Below are 8,920 nucleotides of genomic sequence, written 5' to 3'. Positions count from 1 at the left end.
TTCTGCCTATTATTATAAATTAGTTATGCTGGCCTGCCTTTGAACTTTATACCAACAGAACCATTTAGTAATTATTTTGTATCTGACTTCTCTCAGTACTATGTTTAGAAGACTAATTGGCAATGTGATAGCAGTAGTTGATTGATGTTCATTGCTGTATAGTAGACCACTGAAATGGATATACTACAATATATCTGTATTCTGTGGATGGGCATTTGGGTTCTCTGTAGTTATAGCAATTGTGGTTATTTTGTTTATGTTCTTTGGTGCACTTGTGTTCCCACACTCTATTGGGAATATATACAGGAACAAAATTAGTGGGTCATTGTTTCCACAGGCATGTGTTTAGCTCTAGTAAATCTCCTAAACAATTTTCCAGTGTGTATTAATCCATAATCCTGCCAGCAATGCCTGGTGTTCTGTGTGCTCTTTATCCTTACTAACACTTGGTGTTGTCAATCTAAAAAGATTAAAAATTTTAGCCATTCTGGTGGGTGAATTAATAGTGGTATTACATTGGTGTTTAAATTTGTATTCCCCTGGTAACCAATGAAATTGGCCACAATTTCATATATGTATCTGCCTTTTGGATAGTTATTCAAGCATTAGGACTTTAAACTTTTTTTTTTCAGTACAGGGGTTTGAACTTGGGACATCATGCTTGATAGGTAGGCACTTTATCACTGGAGCCATGTCTCCCAGTCTTTAAGCTTTGTATCTTATTGCCTTGTAGTGGTTCTTCAGATACCTCAAATATGGCTCTTTTTTGGTTATAGGAATTGCAGAATATTTCTATGAATATATGCGTACAGCTAAGCCTTTCCAGATATACTCAGTAATTTCAGAATTGCAGCTCCCAAACACCTAAGTCTGTCCTGGCTTGGGAATCTGCTCAACATGGAGTCTGCTGCATTGGCCACTGGGGTAAGACTGTCATCTCTATCACTACCATATATCCCTGGCTCCTGGCACATAATGGGTGCTAAATAAGCATGTTAAATGAAGGATGAATGAGGTAGAGGAGGTAGGTAGTGTGCCCTTTGTTGTGCTGATGCCTAGAGTTAAACACCAAGAGAGCCTAGGAGAAGCACATTTCCTTTCACCTCAGCAAGCTGTGACTTTGGGAAGAGGAAGATACTCCAACCCTTCTATACTAAAAGAGCAGAAATAGCTGTGGTCTGAAGTGAGAAGCACAGATGTAGGGAGCAGAGGTCACAGATGAAAAGACAGGAACTAGCAGCAGGTAGCAAGCCAGCCAGAAACTCCAGAAGGAGAGACTTGGTTGGGGGTGTCAAGATGAGAGGGAGGGTCTCTGAGCATTGTTGTGGTGACCTTCACATGACAAGAAACTCTCAAAGGTCATGTTGCCTTCCTTCTACCTCATGAGATGTTTTTGTCCCATCCTCTTTTATACCTAGAAGAAGTTTGAGCTCCAAAAGAGATTGCTGGTACTTTGGTTGCAGTCTTATACCCACATCTCATTGTACACCTCTACTGTTATCTTTTTTTTCCCCTCTGCTTTCGTTTTAACTTCCATGGCCATTGTAGAATATCCATTCTGGAATATGAGAAGGGCATTGTTCTTCATGAAGTCTTTGTGCATCCTGCAGCACTATTTACTTGCTGTCTTTCTCTTCAGTGTCCTATCCTCCTCTTTCTTTTCCTCCTCCCTCCATCTCCCCCTCCCCTGTCCTTCCCCCTCCTTTTTTCTTGTTCTTCCTCTTCCTCCAGCTACAGTGCTGAGACCAGGTCCCACTGGGGGTGGGGGACAGAGATTGTCCCCTTGTATCACCCTAACAAATGTACTGTATGTCTTCTCCCCAGGTCCTCCAGAAGGTAACATGGCATTGATCCACAGGCTAATAGCTTCAGAAATTTCTAAATAAAATCAGGTTGAGGTAGCCATCTTGATGGAGTGAAATGGCATTTGTTTAGCAAGTGAGGGTTTTTACTTAGATATGAGTCACTTGGGGAGCTGGGGAAGGGTTTGTGGGGAGAGGAGAATTGTTGGGTACTACCAGGAGCCTGTGAGGAGCTTGTGAGGGGCAGGGCTCTGCTGGGCAGCCTTCTCCAGTCTTTTGGCACTTGTCTTAATACATGGCTCATTTAGGTTCTATCTTGGAGGCATGCCCCTTGGCCTTCCTTCAAGGTTCACTGCTAGCTGCTGAGGATTTCTTGGGGTACTTGGATATGAAGCATCATGAAATGAGAGCCCCGTAGGTCCTAGACCCCGGAACCAATGTGGTATGTAAGTCACAAGACTAGCTTGATTGATGTGCCTGGAAACTTTTGTCTTTTGTTTTGCTGGGAGAGGGTGCCCCTCCCATTTTCCCCTTTGCTATAAACCCCTCCCCTTTGTGTCCCTCCCAGAGGTCAACTTCTTTCCTGCTGCCCAAAGCTGAGGTGATATCCCCTTCCGGCTTGGTTCAGCTCTTGGAGGATGTGGTGATGGGGATGGGATGGGGACACGTGGCCATCTGTGCTCAGAGGTAGTGGCTTTCATCATCTCCATAACTACTCTCTGTTCCCTTTTCCTAAAGCCCATGTTGAAGTTTCCCAAGTTTGGATGGTCTCAGGTGTTTTGGAGATGCAGTTTTGAAATTACTGAATATAAGCCAGGCACGGGTGGCTCATGCCTGTAATCCTAGCTACTTAGGAGGCCGGGCAGGAAAGTCCATGAGACTCTTATCTCCAATTAACCACCAGAAAACCGGAAGTGGCACTGTGGCTCAAGTGGTAGAGCACTTGCCTTGAACTGAAGAGCTCAAGGACAGCGCCCAGGCCCAGAGTTCAAGCCCCACAACCAAAAAAAAAGAAAAAGAAAAAGAAAAAAAATTACTGAATGTAGTTGGAAAGGCTTGGCAACAGGCAAAATATCCAGTGGACTATAACCAGAGATAGAGGAGTAACCTCTGAGAGGCAGTGCTGTGGAGTGGAATGTGCCACAGCTATGTAATTACATAGGCTGAATTCATGCATAGCCACACATTAGGTATGTGACCTTAGATGAGATCTTTTGTGGTGGTGGTGGTGGTGGTGTGTGTGTATGTGTGTTGGTACACTGGGCTTTGAGCTCTTGCTTGCTTTCTCACTCAAAGATGACATTCTGCCACTTGAGCCAAACTGCTACTTCCAGTTTTTTGCCAGTTAATTGGAGGTAAGAGTCTCATGGATATTTCTTCCTGGGCTGGCTTTGAACTGTGGTCCTCAGATCTCAGCCTCCTGAGTAACTGGGCTTAAATGAGGTCTTTTATGTCCCTGGGCCACATCTATAAAAGGGAGACACAATTCCCTTTCTCAGGGAGAATTACCCATGATATCTGAAAAATTAATTATCTGCACATAATAGGACTATTATGGTTTACCAAAAAGGAAAAGCCACAAGCAGTGATTGGCAACTGGAAGGAGCAATTAAGGTGCTCTCTCTCTCTTTCTTTCTCTCTCTCTCTCTCTCTCTCCCTTACATGGAATACTAGACTTCACAGAAGGCATGCCGAACTGGAAAGGGCTAAAGCATGCAACTGCCCTGAGGTAGGAGCTAATCAGGAGCATCCTAGAAGAGGATCACAAGCCAGAGATAAGGAAGCTTTATCTTTTGAGAGCCTGAGTGCAAGAAGACTATATCTTGGGAACTAGATGATCTGACATCAAACAAGCCTTTGTTTATAGCCTTTTAAGCATTCGCTAGCCCAGGGTTTCCTAAGCTGGCTTGGTCCTAGGAATCACCTCTAGGCAATCTGCCTGTAATCTAGATTCCTTGGAGTCTGAGACTGTTGAAATCTTGATTCTAGGCTAGCCTGGGTAGAACTTTGTTTCTCAATGAAGAGCTGGATGTGGTAGTGCACTTACCATCCTAGCTACCAGGTAGCCCAACATAGGTAGATCTCACCCAGGCATGTTTCTGGGCAAGATTTCACAAACAGTAAGCCAAAATCAGGGCTGGAGCTATGTCTCAGTGGTTTGGTGGTTAAGCACAGTGGTTTGAACCCAAATTCAAACCCCGGTACCTCCACCTGTTTTTTTTTTAAAAGTTAAGCCAATAGTTTGTGTATTGGTTCACATCTGTAAAGGCTGGGCATCAAGTTCTCAGGTTTGAAACCAGCCTGGGTTATAGAGAGTTAAACATAGAATTATCAAATCAGCAGGCAATTCCATTCCTACAGAGGTTCCCAGAAGAATTAAAAAAATTGGAAAAAAGCATTGTGGTTAGAGTGAGATGGCAAGTAGACAATGGAGAACTTGGCACTTCTGAGGAATACCAGCTGCTCAACGCTTAGCTGGATGCAAAGTATAGCCCAAGTGGTAGAGCTCTATCTAGCAAGCACGAGGCTCTGAGTTCAGTCCCTAGTACTGAAAAAAAAATGTGAGAAGAAATATGAAATGATAGGCTTTAATAATGTGATCACTTATACAACTTCAAATATCCTTTACATGAACCTCTTTTCCTTCATGTATGTGTACACACACACACACACACACACACACACACACACACACACACACACACATGCATGCTAGTACTGGGGCTTGAACTCAGGGTTAGGATGTTCCACGCTCAAGGCTGGTGCTCTACTACTTGAGCCACAGTTCTACTTTTGGCTTTCTGCCAAATAGTTGACGATGAGTTTAACAGCCTTTTCTGGTTAAGCTGGCTTCAAATTGCAATCCTCTGATCTCAGCCTCTTGAGTAGCTAGGGTTACAGGCGTGATCCCCTAGCACCTGGCTTCCATCTCCTTTTGTGGTGCTGGGGATGAAACCCAGGGCCTCATGCGTGTTAGAGAAGTGCTCTACCACTGAGCTCCAACTCCAGCATGCGATTGTTTTATATTGCTTTCATTTTTCTTAGCTAGATTACAAGGTCCTTGAAGATAGACATTTATGTTTATTTCTGTTTTGTTTTGTTTTTTTTTGGTCATGGGGCTTGAACTCTGGGCCTGGGTGCTGTCCCACAGCTCTTCAGCTCAAGGCTAGCACTCTACCACTTGAGCCACAGTGCCACTTCCAGCTTTTTTATGTGGTGTGGAGGAATCCAACCCAGGGCCTCAGGCATGCCAGCCAAGCACTCTACCACTGAACCATCTTCCCAACCAGACATTTATGTTTTAAAATTTGTTTTTATTTGTAGGTCCAAGACATACTCAAACTCAGTACCTGATACTTTTGATCACTGGCTGGCATGAGCCACACCTCCAACCTCTTAAAATTCTTATTAATTAAAAATTATATTTCAAATTTCCATGATGATATTGCTAACATTCACACGTGGATTTTTGTTGAATATCTTTTTAAAAAATTTCTTTCGACCATATAGTTAGACATGGGATTACTGAGTAATAGGGCAATTTTATGTTAAAGTTTTTGAGGAAAGATCAAATGATTTTCCATAGCTGCTGTACTGTTTTACATTCCCACCAGCAAAGGTACAGGGCTTCCAACTTCTCTGCATCCTTGCCAACATTTGTGATTTTCCACTTTTTAAATTATGGCCAACCTAGTAAAATTTTGGGAGTAATGAGTTATCCCATTGCAGTTTCAATTAGCATTTCCCCAGTGACTAACCTAAATAAACTTTTAATCTACCTACCATTCTTTAATTCAATGCCTCTATTTTCTACCTGTTTTATTGTAATAGCCTACTTGCTAGGGTAATTATTGGGATCAAATGAGTCTATGTAGACCTGGATCGAGAGCTAGATATTACTTAGAAAAGTTAGAAGGAAGGAATTAAAGGAAGGAGGGCTGAAGGGCAACAGGAAGGAAGGTCGGAAGAAAAGGGAAAGGAAGGAAGAAGAGAGGGAAGACGAACCCCTTACTTATTCTTCCATTTTCCACCTCTGATTTACAAGACCCAAACTGGACTCCTTTTAATTTTATGAAGGCCTCACCTGCTGTCTCCATGCACACTCTGTGCTCTCTACATAGCACAGTTCCCTCAGCTCTTTGTCTACTCAACTCTCTTTCAACTTGCTTTTTTTTTGTTGTTGGTCATGGGGCTTGAACTCTGGGCTTGGGTATCTCATTCAACTTGGAAGTGTCATCTTGAATGATGACCTCCTCATCGCAGAGGCCTTCCTGGTTTTGCAGACCTAGCACCATGAATATATTCATGAGAGCTCCCTGCCTAAACTTCTTGCTTTGGAAGACAGCATATATGATAACCACAAAATAAGTCTAGGACTGGGAATGTGGCTTAGTGGTAGAGTGCTTGCCTAGCATGCATGAAGCCCTGGGTTCGAATCCTTAGTGCCACATAAACAGAAAAAGCTGGACGTGGCACTGTGGCTAGAGTGGTAGAGTACTAGTCTTGAGTAAAAGAAGCTCAGGGACAGTATCCAGGCCCTGAGTTCAAGCCCCAGGACTGGCAAAAAAAAAAAAAAAAATCTAAGTCTATTAAAAACACCAGAGCTGGGGTGGCTCACATCTATAATCCTAGCTACTCAAGAGGCTGAGATCTGAGGACTGCAATTGGAAGCCAGCCTGGGCAGGAAAGTTCTTGAGGTTCTTTATCTAGTTAACCAGCAAAAAGCTGAAAGTGGAGGAATACAGTAGATCACCACTTCTAGGTGAAAAAACAAAAACAACTAAACAAGAGAGAGAGAGAGGCCCTGAATTCAAGCCCAGTACTGACATGTGCACACACACACTGATAAGATGCTTCCTAAATTTTCATGCCACTCTATGCAGAGGTCATGCTAGTCATTCTCTGTATCATTCCAATTTTTGCACATGTGTTTTTAAAGCAAACATGCTCTGGAGTTTAAAAATAAGTTAATGGAGTCTGAATGTCCCAAAAGTTTGTGAATTGTGCTACTATGAACTTTGGAAAAGGACTAGGCTTTGGAGTTAGAAAGGAATGGAGGTGGTCTCTGATACTGTATGTGGCTATTTACAACACTGCCCAATGGCTGAAGAACATTTTGTGGTATTAAACACTTATCCTGAAATTTTTATATTTGTAAACCTAAATGTAATATACATGCCAGGCACTGTTGTTGGCTCATGCCTGTAATCCGGCGAAAGAGGCTGAGATTTGAAGATCTGGTTCAAAGTCAGCCCAGGCAGCAAAGTCTGTGAGACTCATCTCCAATTAAACACCAAAAAAAAATGCTAGAAGTGGAGCTGTGGCTCAATTGGAAGAGCACTAGCCTCAAGCCCAACAGCTCAGGGACAACGCCAAAGCCTCCAGTTCAAGCCCTAGGACTGGTGTGGCCACAGACACACAGACAAACACAGACACACACAGAACACACGCACACACACACGCACACACACACATACACACGTAACATACACAAAGCATGACTTTTTTTTATCACTGACAGTTATATTGGGCATTGACCATTAGAACTGTAAATAGTTTCATTTTAATAATATTTGATTTAAATAATTAAAAAATTAGTGGAATGTTCAGCTTCTGCAAAAAGAACTTTGTCTCGTGTTTTCTGGAAGAAAAAGAAGTGCTGGATGGGCATGTTTTTAGCAATTCAGGTTCAAAGTCAAGGATTTCACCTGAGTTTTATTCCCTTCCTTCCTATTCTTTTTGCTTATGAATAATTTGTTTTCCCCCTTTAGGTGGTAATAAGGGGAGGTACTAGTAGGTACTAGTATGTTTGAGCTGAACTTTTGATGGGGGCATCTATTATCTGATGGAGCTTCTTCAAGGTAGATTTGGGGGTGGGGTGGCAGATGAGTGAGGGTAGGGGTAAAGTGAATGCCTCAGATTCATTGCCCCCATATCCTGCCAAGGGTCTTGGGGCTCATGTTGTCCTGGCCAGGTCTATATTTTCAGCCATTCCCTCCCAAAGCCCCCAGGACCACTGGGCTGGACTGTGGTTCTAAGAGTAGGATTTAGGGCAGCTCCTCAAGAGAACTGACTGCCCTGTGGGTTCCTTTTCAAAACTGGAAGAGGTTGCTGAAGGGCTCCTACAGACCTGGTTGTCCCCAAACTCAGAGAAGACAAAAGAGCTGAACTAGAAGCTGGGGGTGGGGGCTGGGAAGGTGGCTCAGTGGTAGAGCGCTTGCCTTGCATGCATGAGGCCCTGGGTTCGATCCCTCAGCACCACATAAGCAAAAAAGAGGCCCTGGTTTGATTCCTTAGCACCATATAAGCAGAAAAAAAACCGGAAGTGGCACTGTGGCTCAAGTGGTAGGGCTGAAGAGCTGAGGGACAGTGCCCAGGCCCAGACAGACAGACAGACAGACAGACAGACGACGACGACGAAGCAGCAGCAGCAGCAGCAGCAGCTGGGGGTAGGGTGGTAAGAAATATAAGTAGACAAAAGGAGAGGTGTCAATGGGGAGAGGTCAGCCTGGGGAACACAGAAAGCTCCAGCTAAGGACTGAATCCAGCAGCAGAGCTAACAGTCTTTGTCTTCATCATCTCCCTGGATCAGAAAGAATGAGTTAAATGGCACAGGTTTTTGGGGCAGGCAGCAGGGTGCTCCTGAAACAATACTAGATGTGGAGATTTTGGAGATTTTGGACCTGCATCTTAATTCTGCCCTTAAGAACCATGTCATTCTGGGTGAATGACTTTGCTGAGTCTGCTTTCTCTTCTTAACTATTTAAGCAGGCTTTGATTCAGACAGACTCTTCCCCTAACTCCTGCATGTTAACTTTGGAGTCTCAGTTGCCCTTGTTTGTAAAATGGAGAATGAGAGCTATGGCATTAGTCACTTTTCTGTTTCCAAGAACAATACAGAGACTGAGTGGGTTATAACAAAAGTGTTTTATTGTGGCTTACAGCTCTGGAGGTTCAAAGTTCAAGATGTGATGAGGCAGGTGGAAGGCATTTGTTTGCCCTCTGGTAACGGCTTTGTCCCCAGATGGCACAGGTAATCATATGGCAAGAGAAAGGAACACACATGTATATCTCTGTGTCTTCTACTTCCTTTTTATAATGGGGTGTCATGTGATATT

At 43.5% G+C, this 8,920-nt stretch overlaps 1 non-coding gene across 1 annotated transcript; it reads right to left on the bottom strand.

The window, feature by feature from the left end:
- Positions 1 to 6,641: 6,641 nt before the first annotated feature.
- On the bottom strand, positions 6,642 to 6,748 carry LOC122109775. The gene has a single exon (XR_006147746.1). It is a non-coding gene; the product is annotated as a U6 spliceosomal RNA (small nuclear RNA).
- Between the last annotated feature and the right edge of the window lie 2,172 nt (positions 6,749 to 8,920).

The sequence above is a fragment of the Dipodomys spectabilis genome, unplaced genomic scaffold (assembly GCF_019054845.1).
Source record: "Dipodomys spectabilis isolate Male_0828 unplaced genomic scaffold, ASM1905484v1 ptg000069l, whole genome shotgun sequence".
Taxonomy (NCBI): domain Eukaryota; kingdom Metazoa; phylum Chordata; class Mammalia; order Rodentia; family Heteromyidae; genus Dipodomys; species Dipodomys spectabilis.
The sequence above is the reverse complement of the archived record's forward strand: the minus strand, read 5'-3'. Positions and strand labels throughout refer to the sequence as shown.